Raw genomic sequence first — 15,254 nt, 5'->3', positions numbered from 1 at the left:
TACTCCTAACAGCACAATCCTAAACAGAGTTGTATCCTTCAAGTCCTTTGATTTAAGAGAATTTATACAGTATACTGTAGTCTGTTAAACTTCTTGAGTGGGGTAGTTGGTAACATGGACAAATGCACATAGAAGCACTGTGTATTGTGTAGCCTGCCATTTCACATGCTAGCAACACTCATTTTGAACTATTAATAAAACAGGTTGTATTGCAGGGGGGTTTTTTTTATTGCTGGCACATTTTCTAGCAAACACCTTCTTGGTTTTCAACCTAGTACAGGACAAGGTATTAAAAATGTGACTTCCAGTTGGCAGCTTTGTGTGATGGACTGAGACAGTAATCCTTTCAAGGATATTACTAGTATGTGCCTGTTTTAATCAGTGAAAGTAAGAGGATATGAACAGAAAACAGCCATGTGGTGTCTTTGTATCTAGACTATACCATGAAGTGGTAAATTACCAGCATTTATCAGTTTGGTCTTTAGGACTGAACTTCTCCCACCCATGTGATGAAGCTTCTGCCTACTCCATTATTTCTTCAGTGATACTTTCCCTTCCATATTCTTAGCAGGATTGGCCTTTGTTAAATTGAAATGTGACACACAAAAATAAGATGCTTCAGCTGGATTTGTGAAATCCAAATGTTGTTTAGGCGTTCAGGTCCCCCATGTGTGGTGCAGTGGCTCTAGATTGCACCATACATGGCTCTAGATTGGCACTCAGGTAAGACTGCAATGAAGCAAGACTTTGACAAAAGTATAATACAAAGAAGAAAGGAATTAGGCTCTTTACCAGTTATTTTATATATATATATTGGAAACTTAAGAGATTTTTTTAAAAAAAAAATCAGTCCAAGAGAAGAACAACAGTTCAGCAGGCCTTGAGACGAGAGTTCAGAGCTGCTAGCTACAAATCCAAAAGTCATGTAATATTTGTCATTATCAACCAAAATAAGACAAAACAGTATGCAAACTTTTGAGTTCTTCAGATCTATTAATCAAGCTTGACATTAACGGTGGACGCAAAGGTGGGGGTGTTTCTGGCCCTGAACTGAAGGCTTCTTATCCATATCCTGTGTTGAAATCATGGCAAGCTCCAGGTGAAAATAACAACCCATATTTGATCAAATCGCTCTGTCTAGCACTAAATGGAATACAAAGGTTCTTTAAAAGACTCAGAGCTGAGAAAAAAATATGGTAGTCATTGTATTAACAAAATCAACAATTAATGTAAATGAGGCAATAAGTAAATTAATGTTATGATGGGTCTAGTGATTGGGCAACCCTCCCTATAAATACAGTCTAATCCCAGATAATATTTCGCTGGCTGAAGAATTCCTCAGTAATAGCTAAATTCAGTATTTACCAAACAGAGACTGACGGCAGCTGCACAAGACCAACAAAAAACCCAAAAACAAAAACCATGTAATACTTATTACTGCAAATCACTTTTAGATGGGTTTGCAGTTTTTGCCTCAAGGTAACGGGGGAACTGGTGTGAGCTCTCTCAATCATTTTATCTGACTCCAGATAAATCCTTAAGTGCTTGCTCACACACATTCATACACAAAATCTATTCCTGACTTGTTCATGCTGGTCAATTCTTTTGTATACTTTTTGGTTGATTAGATACTGAGATATATAATACTCATTGCCCACATCAGCTCTCATGTAATTGTTCATTTTTTGCTAATAAAAAAGTAGAATTATGGTAAGACAAATTCTGTATCAGGATTGAGCTCAACTGATATCTTTCCAGTTAGCAATTTATTGCAGTTTATTTGCTATGACCCAAGTAACAGAGAAAGCATAGTCAGTTTTCAGTATATTGGCATTCTAAGAGGTAAGCAAAGGCTTTATGGGTTTGATTCCCCCTCTCTGTGGAATAATTACTCTCATGCACTGTGATTGATTGGGAGGGGGGGGATGAAAAATAAACTTTGTGACTAGGTAGCACATCTCTACATAGAATTCACTGTAGCCAACTAAATGCATGTTGATTTTTCAGTCTTGCAGCTGAATACAGGATATTGCAAAAAAAACAATTACAGTTTTTTAAAAATCATTTAGCTATTTGTTAGCTTTAGTGTGAACTTCACATGTAGTCTACATAATATCATCCTATATGGAGGGAGAGGGAGGGAGAGGGATAGAGAGAGGGAAAGAACTCTTGTGTGAATGAACTTTCCTTTTACCTCCACTGAAGCAAGTAAAACAACCCATGTGTTGCAGTAACAATCCAATCCTAAACAGTGCTATTGTATTAACTTCACTGGATTTAGAAGGGCATAATAGTGCTTAACAGTGCACTGTGAATTGCTGGAACATTTAGCTCTCCAGACTTACTTTATTAAAAAAAATAATATTTTGCATATCAGAATATAAATACATTCTGTATTGGAGTAGTTTGAGTGGAGGGCTTGCTTCCTTCTGACAAAGTACTAGCAACAAGCAGGGATTAACTTTCTCTTATAACTAATGCTTTGGAATATAAACTGTCATTAACTGGAACACATTTTGTCAGATTAACAGTCCATAAATGGTCCAAGAAGTAATCAATATGGAGAAGGATTGTAAATCAGTAGTTATCTTATATCCTTTAATATGCCAGTGTTCTTTTTGATGAGATATATTCCACATGAAAGAGCACAAGCTTTCAGAATAGTTTTCACAAGTGCACCTCTAGATCATCAGGGCAAGAGACCTTTGGTCTCTGCTTGAATGGACGCAAATGAATGGGCAATACTTCAGGAAGAGGTTTGTGGTAGCAGACTGATGGAGACAATACCCAAGTTTCAATTTTTATTGAAATATAAAAAATAGCAGAAAGAAAAGCAGGAAAACACAGACATATTAAAAGTGAGCTATGAGTAAACAGGTGACATACAAAATCACACCAGCATTTATAATCAACAATGAAAAAGTCAGATGATTCTTAGTAGAAGCTGTCCCAATTATACTAAATATCATCTCAGGCTCGTCCAAAGTCAGAGCCCACCCTTAGCATTGTGATTCTAAAGTGTCTACCAAGAGAAAGGATGGGTAGTTGTTAGTGTGGGGACTGAACTTTCTCTCTGAGCAGAACTCAACAGAGAAGAGGAGAGATACATTTGGAAAGCAAGATGGCTAAGATGACAAGGGAAGGGAAAAGCAGATGAAAGAAGCAGAACAGAAAGTTTCATATGTTGCCTTGATCCAGGAAAGAAGTAGAGCAGATAGTTTCATACATTGCCTTCATGCAGTTGGAGAAGTTCCAACGTAGCAAAGGAGAGGGTCTTGACTGGAAAAGGCCTCAGACCTATAATTTCAGTCATGGAGGAGCACTACGGGGAAAAGGACCGAACTAAAATTTGCATATATGAGGATGCCACCTTTATATTATTTTTTTCTGGGAGCATTTACTACTAAGACTAAATTTTTGGGTGGAACTTCTCCTCTTCTCTGCCATTGGACCAGATTTCAGAATTCTGCCAGTGATTAGGGGAACTGGGATGCTCTTTGACTGGCGAAATATTCAAATCCTTGTTTTTAATTTGGAGAGGGTATTAGATTTCTGGCTCCCACTGGCAGATTCAAATTTTCTATTGTGCAAGATGTAGGGAGAAAACAGCACTTGGTGTAGTAATGGAAAGTGAGTGGAATGATTACATTACTACAGTGATAGTTCTTGCTTATTCCTGTTGACAAAGGCCAAGGAATAGGTAATGGTTTGGCATTTGATTAGGTCGTTATAGAAGACTGGTCATTTTCTTCCCACAAACCAAGATCCCAAACCTTGGTTTAATCCCAATTTGTTGGAAGGGGAGGGGGAAACAAACCCCAGTTTGTTCAGGAGCCATCATTTAGATATCATGGCCAATTAGAGCTTGTTTGAAGGCTTCCCAAGCATGAAGCTTTCAGTCATGGTTCATGTGTGAGGGAGGGAAAAGCAGCACACGGACACAACATTTATTCATTTTTAAAACTTCTGTGCTGCCTTTCCAACCACATAGAATCCCCAAGGCAGCAGACATCAGTAAATTAAAACATTTCAAAAGATACATTCCACTGTGCTTGCAATCAGGGTAATTGGGGCGAGCTCATCAGAAGACATGGATCTTTCTTCATTTACCAGGAAAGTGGAGGGCATTCAAGCATCATTCTTTAGACAAATTCTTGGTATGCCAAAATGTGCGTCCTACTTTGCTCTCTATGCCTTATTAATTACTGTATATTTTATAAAATGTTGTTAGCCGCCCTGAGCCTGCCTAGGCGGGGAGGGCGGGATACAAATAAAATTTATTATTATTATTATTATTATTACTACTACTACGATGATGATGATGATGATGATGATGATGATGATGATGATGATGTGGGTCAGTCTTTGGTGGAGACAAAAGCCTGGATTGCAGTGTTTAAATTCTGGCTCAAAATTCACTTTAGAACAGATCCTAACAGCCTTCTTGATTGTATGAAAAGAGACCCATATATTTCATCCTGGACAGCAGTGCTTATGTCCAAACTTAACCAGTTGGGGATAGAGGTTGATGATTTTTTTTTGCTTCTGACGAGTCATATATCTTCAGATGTATTAAATTGAGACTGTGGGAATTGGAGGAAATGAAACTACGGCCAACAGACCCTTATATTTGCTCCCCAGCTTCCTTAGGTCTTTATGTTTTCTGCGGCAAAATGCCCCATTATCTATCAGACTTAACCATTCCAAGTCATCGCAGGGCATTTATGTTGGCTAGACTAAATGCGTTTCCCTCCAAAGTTTTACAAGGGAGATATCATCGGGTCCCTTTAGGCTACAGACTCTGTTCCTGTGGAGCGAATATTTCCGACACAATTCAGCATATATTGCTTCATTGTTCCTTTTATCATAATCTCCGTAAAGATTTATTTTGTAAGCTTTCTTTCTCCCCAGATTTGTCTATTCTGCCTCCCTGTTATTATTTATTGAATGATACTGAAGGGGAGGTTAGCAAGGCTGTGGCAAAAATTTTGGCTGACGTCCTTAAATTTAAATCTGACCATGTATGAATGCATCTATAAGCTCGGTTTCATTTTGATTTTATCTCCAATGTTTAAATTTTTATATTCTGTGTATTTTTATTTGTAACTGTTATGCCATTAAAGGTTTGGTATGGATTAAAACATTTCAATATTAAAATATCAAGACATCAAAACAGCATTTAATATGTAAGTATACGTAAAATATTTAAACAATTCAATAAAATGTATAAATACACACAGTAACATAACCTTGATGGAAAGCCAATCAATAACTATCCACGGAGGAATGCCAAACAAAACAAAAAAAAGGTATGTCTCAACACGTTAACTGTTTATAAAACAGGGATTCTTTTTCTACTATGCTTAAAATTTGGCAGGCAAAACCTTTAGTTGAGAGGTATAATTCTTGCCTTTAATTATAACTGAACGGAAAATGGCTGTGAATATAGGATTGGATCCAAATAAATCATCTGCTAATGAAAAAAAGGAGGAGTGCTCTCTGACTACCAAAAATGGCTCTGCAGAAGATCATACAAACAGAAGGAACCAAAGCTATATAAAATCAGGAGAATTGGGTAAGACTGAGGCTGATTCCGCACTCACCTTTCTCCGGGGCAGGCTTCCTTTTCTGTGCAGAACAAGCTGGCAATTTTGCACCAGTTGCTCTGCGCCACCATTTTGCGTGGGGCAAACCCGCGATTTGCCCTGCAGCAGTGTAAACTTGAAAAAACAGGTTTACACTGCAGTGGGGCAAATTGCAGGTTTGCTCAGCGCAAAATGGCGGCGCGGAGTAACTTACGCAAAATTGCCAGCTTGCTCTGCCCAGAAACAGAAGCCTGCCCTGGAGAAAGGTGAGTGCAAAATCAGCCTGACTGAAAAAGAAAGGTGAGTGCAAAAGCAGTCTGACTGAAAAAGTTGGTGGACTCCCACCATTTGTAGCACTGCACCTGTCATTGTACCCTCCATGTCCCCCTAAACCCTCCCTCTTTACTACGGCCTGACAACTCTACATCCAAATCATATTTTCCTTTATTTGTAAAACAGAAATGTATTTTACTTTCCTGAAATCTAGAAGACAGGATCCTTCTCCCAAGGAATCATTGATACAAACCTTGTGCAAAACAAAAAAAATTGCAACTGGAGATTCATTTCATACAGACCAATAAATGCAACAACATATATGCAGAGCATTAGGCAATATTTGGGAGCAGCCCCGACCTCATCCAGAGGCCTGGCGTTGCCTGCCAGGCCGCCCTCCCCATGACTCAAGCCCAGTCCTTCCGAGGGGCAGCCGCTCCCCGCTCTGGAGCTCTGGGGCTGCTCTGCAGCCGGCCTGAGAGGGCTCCCTTCTCCGAAACTATGCGGGGCAACGGGGTGTGTGTGTGAGGGAAGCGGGAGTTTTCCAGTCTCCCTTGCCAACAATGGTGCATGATGACGTCATCATGTTGTGCGCGGGAGCACACCTTGCACATGCCCAATCCATTTTCAGGTGGGTGGGCGCACATCGAGGGTCTGCCTCAGGCGGCAGAATCCCACGCACCGGCCCTGCATATATGAAAAAGGAAAATATAGAAAATTAATACTTTTAAAAACAAACTGAAAATTTATATTTTTTTCTGTGTATATATTTTACAAATCTTAAGCTGTGATCTCTGTTTGAAGTTATTCTGTTAAACTATAAACAGCACAGTATCCTAGGATACTGAAATATTTTGTGTCAGATTTTGGTATTCATTTTTTCTTTTGAGAGTGACCTATTTGCCATTGGCAGACAGTGGAAGGGCACTGTTGGCAGGTGATGGCTTATTCTACATTCAGGGGGAGCACATACATCAGTCTTATGATGTGCCTTTTGTCAACTGGTGTCCAATAAATAGTGTTGGTGAGTAGCGATTAGGACAATGTTGGACATAGATCCTTGGCTTAGGTCTCTATTAGGTGACTCTTTATTGCTACTGAACAGGAGTTCTCCAACACATTCCCAATAAGAGTTATACCCTTCTAAGCCCATTGCCTTGATTAGAAAGGTGTATGTCTATTTAGAATGGCTGTGTTAGATTAGGAATTTTTATGTGAGCTAGACAAGTCCTGCCAGAAGTATCATTGTACAGGATGAGCTGTAGATAATTTATGATACATGTGGAACAGTTTTAATTGAGACTTGTAGTTAAAATATCATTATTCCCTTCAGAGCTAATCCTGTGGTAGGTTATTTCTGACTACCAGCCCCAATTATGACCTCCCTATACCCTCAAGTATGTTTCCAGTTGTATCCCGCAAAATCTCTCCTCCTGCTTGAAAACTGATTTGTTCTCTTCAGGGAAGGTCAACAAACACTGCCTGTGTCTGGGGAATGTCTTGATGGATGCATAACAGATATTTTGATTAAGCTTCTATTATTCCAATGTCTTACAGGATTTCTTTCCCCAGAATAGTTAATTAAAGAGGGCTAGATTCAAGTTCAGTAGCACCTCAGAGAACTATGATGTACATTCCGAGAGCTAAAGCTCCCTTCGTCAGATATCTGATGACGGGAGCTTTGACACTACCCTGTTGGGCTCTACGGTGCTACTGGACTTCAGTTTGGCTGCTGTAATGCAGACCAACATGGCTAACCCGTGAGATTATTTTTTAAAATCCTAATATATGCACTCTGGCATATTGTTAAATAAGAATTTACTTCTACAATCAGAAGACCTAGAAACTTGAAAAGTAAAGCTGGGCATCTTAGAAGCCTAAAAGGAGTGTTCTGAGCTTCTTGTACCCCTATGTTTTAATATATATTTTTTTACATTACAATATTAGGTAATTGTAACCTAAACCCCTAAATACGTAATCTATTCTGTATTTTTATAAGGTCTTGTTTGCCTTGGAAGGTTTTTGGCAGAGGGAGGAAATATAACAAGTGAGAATAAATTCTCTATTTCTGCTGTGATCAACATTCACTTAAAAACATTTTTCTCCGTTACTGAACAGAGACCTGAGACAAGGGGCTGTCATACTGCATGCAATTGCCTATCCATCATGTGAGTTAAGATCTCTCCACTCTCAGTATTTTGACTCTTCATCAGTCATATGATAAAGTCCTTGTTTAGATAAATGAACTACAGAATTATTATTGTGTAAAAGACATCCTTACAGAATTTTTTAAAGAAATGTTATTACTATTCATTTTGGGCTTTGCAGTGTTACATGCATACTTCTGTAAACTACATCCTTTAATCAGTGCTAGCCACCAAGTGATAAGCACTAATGTACAGAGAACCTGAACACACAGAGTACAATGTTGAGAGCCACTCTGAAGAGTGATGAGTGTGCATTTGCTTCTCAGTTTTTCTCTGTAGATAGATATGGCATATAGATATGGCATAAACTCCCATTTGTAGCTGATTAGTTACATTTGTGGTCCCGGTACTATGGATAATAGAATGAACAATCTTTTGCATCATTTGTGTTTCAAGAACGAAAAGAGGAGACTGTTTGTAAAACCATAATTTCAGGTCCAAATTCAAAGAAGTAATCACAACTGTTGAAATGCCCAACTCATGCAAATGAATGGCATTGTAACATTATTGCATCAGTACTGATTCTATTCTTCTTTCCTTCTGACATCAATGGATGCAGAAAAAGAATTATAGTCTTCTCAATATATTACAGTATCTGTGCTTTTCCCCATTATTATTTTTCACCATTACAGTCATCATAAATAATGACTATTAATTATACAATCATGATGGTTTCTACCAAAAATGATACAAACATCTATGCCAGGCTGATGGCCATTGTTTAGATGGGAACATGGTCCTCTTTTGACTGCTAATTCCCTGGCCTGATATGAAAACAAACAGAAGAGGGCTCCCTTCTCTGGCATCACATTTTTTCATTTCAGCTTTGTAGTACAGAAAGGAGGGAGAGAATCTGTTGTTGCTGTATCAGAAGTCTCACTGAGCACACACAACTCTTTGACCGCAAAGCTGCTCTCCATCAACTGAGGATCACAGATGTATTCTATTTGCACCATTTCTTCTGAGTGTACTTATGATGAAAAAGTAATTGCATTTTACTCTTAAAGTAGATTTTACATGCATTTGTATGTCCATCTCACTTATGTTCTCTGATGTGACCAGAAAGTATCCATATAGTCTGAAACGGCAGCAACACTCCATATTGAGCAAATTGTGAGGGCGCACAACTTGAGACCCACCAAGCTAAATACAGCCACTGCCTTTCAGTCCTGGATGGCCACCCACCAAGAGCACAATAAAATTCTTGTTTTCCATGTGTAGGGCTGCAAAAACAGTAAGGGCTATCAGGGGCTGAGCAGGCAAACTTACATAGTATTGCTGGTGGAATGATCACTGGAAATAATAAAATCAGCATATTCTAATAAGGCTGTAAGTCTTAAATAAGAAGATTCTCTTCTCCTCCCATTCTTTTTGGGAAAGGTTTGAAAAGAACACATTTGGAACATCTAACAAATTATGTTCTCACAACAAGCATTTACATTTTTACTGCTCAAATAACCAGACAAACAGGACACATAGGGAGCCCCATGGTATAGACCTGTGTAGCAGATATTACTTTTGCCACAGTCCTTCATGTAGATGGAGAACTCTGACTTCTTGTACTGTTTATTGTAGTGGCTACTGATATGCAAGTAACTTTAATACATTCTTCATCTCTGTCTCCAGCATCCCCAGCTAAAAGGAACAGGCAACAGATGTGAAAGACCACTCTGAGACTAGAGAGCCAGTGCCAGAGAAATTATTGGCCTTATTGTATGACTCAGCAGAAGCTGGCTTCATTGTGCTTATGTTCAGAATTCACACTGATTCTCTTGTAGGAATATGAATACCATAGAGAAAAAGATAGCAAGGTGGTTTGGTCATCAATATTATCCTATCAAGTGGTAAGCAGAATTTTTCCACGCACTAATTCCTTCTGTATGTGAAATATGTGGAAGCTTATGTGGTAAAACAGGATGTGAAGTGAAATAGTCATTAGCCTGTATACTACCACACAACCAAAGTTTGAAGCCTTCAAACAGCCAACTGAAGAACAACTGGAGGAAAGCAGGATATAACCCATTGATATCGGTTTACTGATATCTCATATTCTAGTTCTTATCTCAATGCATTTCAATTATATTGTTGCAGCCTGCTCTGAAAGACTTTCTGTGAAGTCACAAACACTGTTGCAAAAGAGATGAGGCTCCAAAGAAGGAGAAAATACCAGAGGGTTGCAGCATTTTATGCCATGTCACATTAGTGTCACATTAGTGTCAGCAAAGACAAAAGTATATCGTGCACAGGCTGTTAGACTGTGAAAGGCCTTTGAGTCTTTTCAGGCACTGCTAGCTTGTGTCACAGCACAGCTTGCATACCAGTCAAGAGGGCAGATATGGGATTTCACCACCCCACCCCACATACACACACTAATCTGGGCACGTAAGGTCAATGGGTGCTGTAAAAATCATACTAGCATTTAAATTTTAAACAAGTATTTAAGAGCATACTCTGTAAATTGGTCCTTAATCCATCGTAAAGTCCCAAATTAAGGTAAAATACAATTTTCTAGAAAGAAAAGTCCAAAGCCTGAATCTTTATTAACTAAATGGGTGGGTTTGCTGTGGTTACTCAGTGATGTGAAAAAGACACTCCAAGCAAAGTCAGATGAATTTTTTTAGGTACTTCACAATAATTAACCCTGATATGCAAAATGGTTTAAAGGTTCACTTAAACATTCCAGCAAATGTGGTTCTAGATTTTTTGGTCATTTTATCTGTGCAATTCTATGCAGGGTTACTCCAATCTAAGGCCATTGATTTTGAGTGTGCACTGTAAATGAACCAATGAAGAATCAGGAATTTAGTAATCACTCTACCATTGAAAGATCTTGACAGAGGCCATTTGGTAGAAAAATAGGTGGTGGAGCTCATCAGGGATTGTTATGCAGCTGCACATACTATTCAATGGACAAGGAGGTGGAACTCTCAGAAAGGTTCAGGAGCTGTGCTCCTGTGAGCTTCCACTGAATCTGAGGCCTGGATGTTGATATCACAAAACTTAAAAAGGGATGTCATTTGATATAAAAACAGACAGAATGAGGTTACTTTGATTTTTGAAAAGGTATTTGTCACAAAACTGCAAAGTTGATTAATACGCATAATCTTAGCAAGTATGACTTCTAAATGTTTTCTTAATTAGAGATGGGCACAAACTGGCTCATGAACTGGCTGGTTTGTGGTTTATGAACTTTCAAGAACATTTAGTACAGTTTGTGGCAGTTCATGAATGGAGGCAGACTAATGCCAATCAATTAAACTGTTTACAAAACTCTAAGGCAACCGGGGTGGGGGGAAGGTGGAATGCTGCAGCTTTGGTTTCCCAATCCCCAGGTCCCAGCGGGGGATTCCCCGGTTATACAGGCTACCCCCCCCCCCCATAGCCACCATGCAGCTCTAGATCTTGGGCAGGTTTAGAAACCTGCAAACAGGTCCATTTCAAAATGTGTGTGTGTCTGTGTGCCTTTAAAGTTGAGCAGGAAGTACTTCATGGGAAGGGTCAGCAACACAGTCCCTCGGTTTGCTTTGCTTTCGTTTCAGAGCAACTAAGTGTGTGTGTGTGTGGGTGAGAGAGAGAGAGAGCAGCTAGCCCCTTTTCTTTTCAGATGTCATTGTGGAGGAACCAGACCCAGTAAGTGTGTGTGTGTGAGAGAGAGAGGGTTGCCAATCCCCAGGTTTGGAGGCCCTCCCCCCCGCTTTAAGGTCATCAGAAAGCAGCGGGGGCGAGGAGGGAAATGTCTACTGAGCAATTATTCCCTATGGAGAACGATTCCCATAGGGAATAATGGAGAATTGATCCGCGGGTATCGGGGGCTCTGGGGAGGCTGCGTTTTGAGGTAGAGGCACCAAATTTTCAGTATAGCATTTAGTGCCTCTCCCCAAACTACCCCCCAAGTTTCAAAATGATTGGACCAGGGGGTCCAATTCTATGAGCCCCAAAAGAAGGTGCCCCTATCCATTATTTCCTATGGAAGGAAGGCATTTAAAAAGGTGTGCTGTTCCTTTAAATGTGATGGCCAGAACTCCCTTGGAGTTCAATTATGCTTGTCACAGCCTTACTCTTGGCTCCACCCCCAAAGTCTCCTGGCTCCACCCCCAAAATCCCCAGATATTTCCTGAATTGTACTTGGCAACCCTATTGGAAACACCAGTAGGAGCCCTTAAAAGGCACTACTGGCCATCAATCACAGAGTTCGCATTCTGCTCTATGAGCTCAGAAGGCTATATATTTGTCAGCTCTGCTCCCTCCCTCTTGTTTGTTGGCTGAATCAAGAGAGAGGTATGAAGCTAGCAGAAGAGAGTTGTTGCTTTACTTACTTACTGTTTGTGATCTGCTGTCTGCTGCTGTGGTTTGGGTGTAGAGTAGAGTGGACTCAGGGCTCTGAGCTACAGTCTCTATTTTCATGCTAAGCACTGGGATTTAGCTTGGGTGGTGCCTCCACTAAGGTCCCATATTTATATACCCCCACCACTCTTGCTTGTGATCTGCTCTTTGCTGCTGGGGTTTGGGTATGGAGTAGACTAAGGGATCTGAGCCACAGTCTCTGTACTCACACTGAATACTGGGGCATAGTACTGAGTGCCTCCCCAGAGGATCCACATTTATATACCCCTTCACCCCTCCTGCTTTTGAACATCATGAGGGTGAAAGTGGGTAGAAGGGGAGCTTGTCATGGGGAAAGAAGCCCCCCTCCCATGTACCAGTCACCTGAGCACCAAACCCAGACTGCCAACTCCCCAGAGTCCTGCTCTGGCAGGGCATCACCAGGGATGGACATACGGACATATGAAGCTGCCTTATACTGAATCAGACCCTTGGTCCATCAAAGTCAGTATTGTCTACTCAGACTGGCAGTCTACTCAGACTGGCAGCAGCTCTCCAGAGTCTCAAGCTGAAGTTTTTCACACCTATTTGCCTGGACCCTTTTTTGGAGATGCCAGGGATTGAACCTGGGACCTCAGATCCTTCTTCCCCTGCTCTGTCCTGAGGACTCTCTCAAGAGGAAACAGATTAGCAATGTCCAGATGCCAGCAGTTGCTGAAAGTCTTTAGAGAGGACTCTAACAGCAGTGATTCAGAGACAGGTAGGGAAACAATCTTCCCCTTCCATGTCCCAACTCCCTGCTGCCCCAAGTATACCCCCCTCTGGTGCCTTCACTGTCCTCTAAAAATTATTTCCCTAGTGAAATACTGGGGAGATTAAAGGAATGCCACCCATGTGGATGTGCAGCTGGATGTTCTGTTGCCGCTTATCCCAGTGTCTGTGTCTTCCTTGCTTTACAAAAAGCTTCTCACTAGGACACAAGGAACTTGAAGCTTTGTGATCAAGACACCATGGCATTTCTGTGAGGCTTACTTCTTTCAAAAGAACTTTGGAAATATTTCTGTGATATGGTTTGAGCGGCTATATTTCTCTTCTGTGCGCTGTCTCTGAGGAAGGAATATTTACAAAAGGGGATTTGAATTCCTATCAGCAGAGATCCAGGAATGTGGTGGAAGTTATGGCGCTCTTACTGGGCACACTACAGTTCTCCATATAGTAGTGTATGCTATATTGCCCTGTTTATTCCCTTGTTCTGTAGATAGGAACACTGATGTCAGGAAAGTGTGCTGGAATTGGGGTGAATTGGTTGGCTGTTTTCATATCTAATTCTCCTGGAGGCATCATCAGCATACAATTTGTGATTGGTGGGTGTTTAGTGTTGCTATGACTTCAGTTCAGTTGCTGTATTCTTAGCTTCTTGGAGTTGGATCTTTCTGTCATTTTTTTCTGCTCAGATAACACTGGATACTGCCTCATTCTTCCAATGTCATGTTATCATCAAGGGGATTAGAACTGAACCATTAAATTTTCTTCTTATATCTGCATGTCTGTATTTAAATGTCACAACAGCATGAATTCCGTCCATGTTGGAATTACTGTCTGGCCTTCCCAGTAATGAGGCAACTCTAGTCTTTTCCTAACTTTAACTTTGTAGCTGCCTGGTGCCATGATGAAAACAACTATGGCAAAACAGTGATAGATGCTCATTTGTTGGCTGTGACTTTTTGATGAATGAAAGATTATTTCTGGAAGCTCTGCATTCCTGTTATCTGATTGCATTATACAAACCGAAGTGTGAAATAAGGGGTAAGAACTGGAGAGAAGGTGGCTAATGGTTTTAGAACCAATTTTGTAACTACGATTGGGGTTTCCACCTCATAAAATTTAATAGAAACAATGGGGAATGTCTCATTAGCAGCCTTTGCAGCTTCATGAATGCATTTGGAGCTCACAATCCAGGGGAGTGATGACTTAGTAGATACAGCCAAGAATAGGTTTTTAGACTTCCTGTGTTTTATGTTGAAGCAATTTGCTACTCTTTTTAATTTGTTATGCAATGTAATTAGAGACTGTTTTAGAATATGGAAAACAAAAGTGGTCTCCTTGGAATGCTGTCAGCACTTCAGAATAAGACACTTATGTCCAGCCTTATTTATGCTCTCATATATGTGCTATAAAGTCCCAAATTTTCCTGACTTAGCAAAGCAATCACACTGTGGCTTGAACAAAATACACCTTGTGTCAGCTAGTTACACTCATTTATTTTGATAGAATACTGCATTGTTATATCATTAGGTTGTCCACCATCTCTGAATTACAGGTGAAATAATTAACGTGAAAATGTTTACCTGCAAACTAAACTTATTATAGCTTAAATTCTTTACTATTAAGATTTCTCACTGTGAAGTATAGGATAGTTCATGTGGTTTGAAGGGTACAGGACCTTACATCTATTTAATTAACCATTGTTTCAACTGTCTTATTGAATACCTGGGGTTTTTTTGGCCCAGTGACACTGTCTTACCTTTTTTTTAATTGTCCACAGAATTTCTGCTACATGTGAGAGTAAACATCAAACAGTGGAAGAATTTTAGGAGCCTGCAGCTCCAGAGTCCACTTTCTGGCTGATTTCCCTGCTGCTACAGTTGTAGGGTGTTTTTACATTCAGTTTTATCCAGAGTTTAGCGTCTTCAAATCGCCTGCCACTGTTCCACTTTAATTATTTTCCTTTTACATTTAAGCGTTTCAATTTTTTTTTTGGGGGGGGGTATCTCTGATCAGAGGGCAGCCGGAATACCTACCAGTGCTTAGTTAAATGTATATGATTGCTTGGAAATCATGTCAACACTGCAAAAACAATACAAAT

The sequence above is a fragment of the Heteronotia binoei genome, chromosome 3 (assembly GCF_032191835.1).
Source record: "Heteronotia binoei isolate CCM8104 ecotype False Entrance Well chromosome 3, APGP_CSIRO_Hbin_v1, whole genome shotgun sequence".
Lineage (NCBI taxonomy): Eukaryota > Metazoa > Chordata > Lepidosauria > Squamata > Gekkonidae > Heteronotia > Heteronotia binoei.
This window is presented reverse-complemented; position numbering follows the sequence as displayed.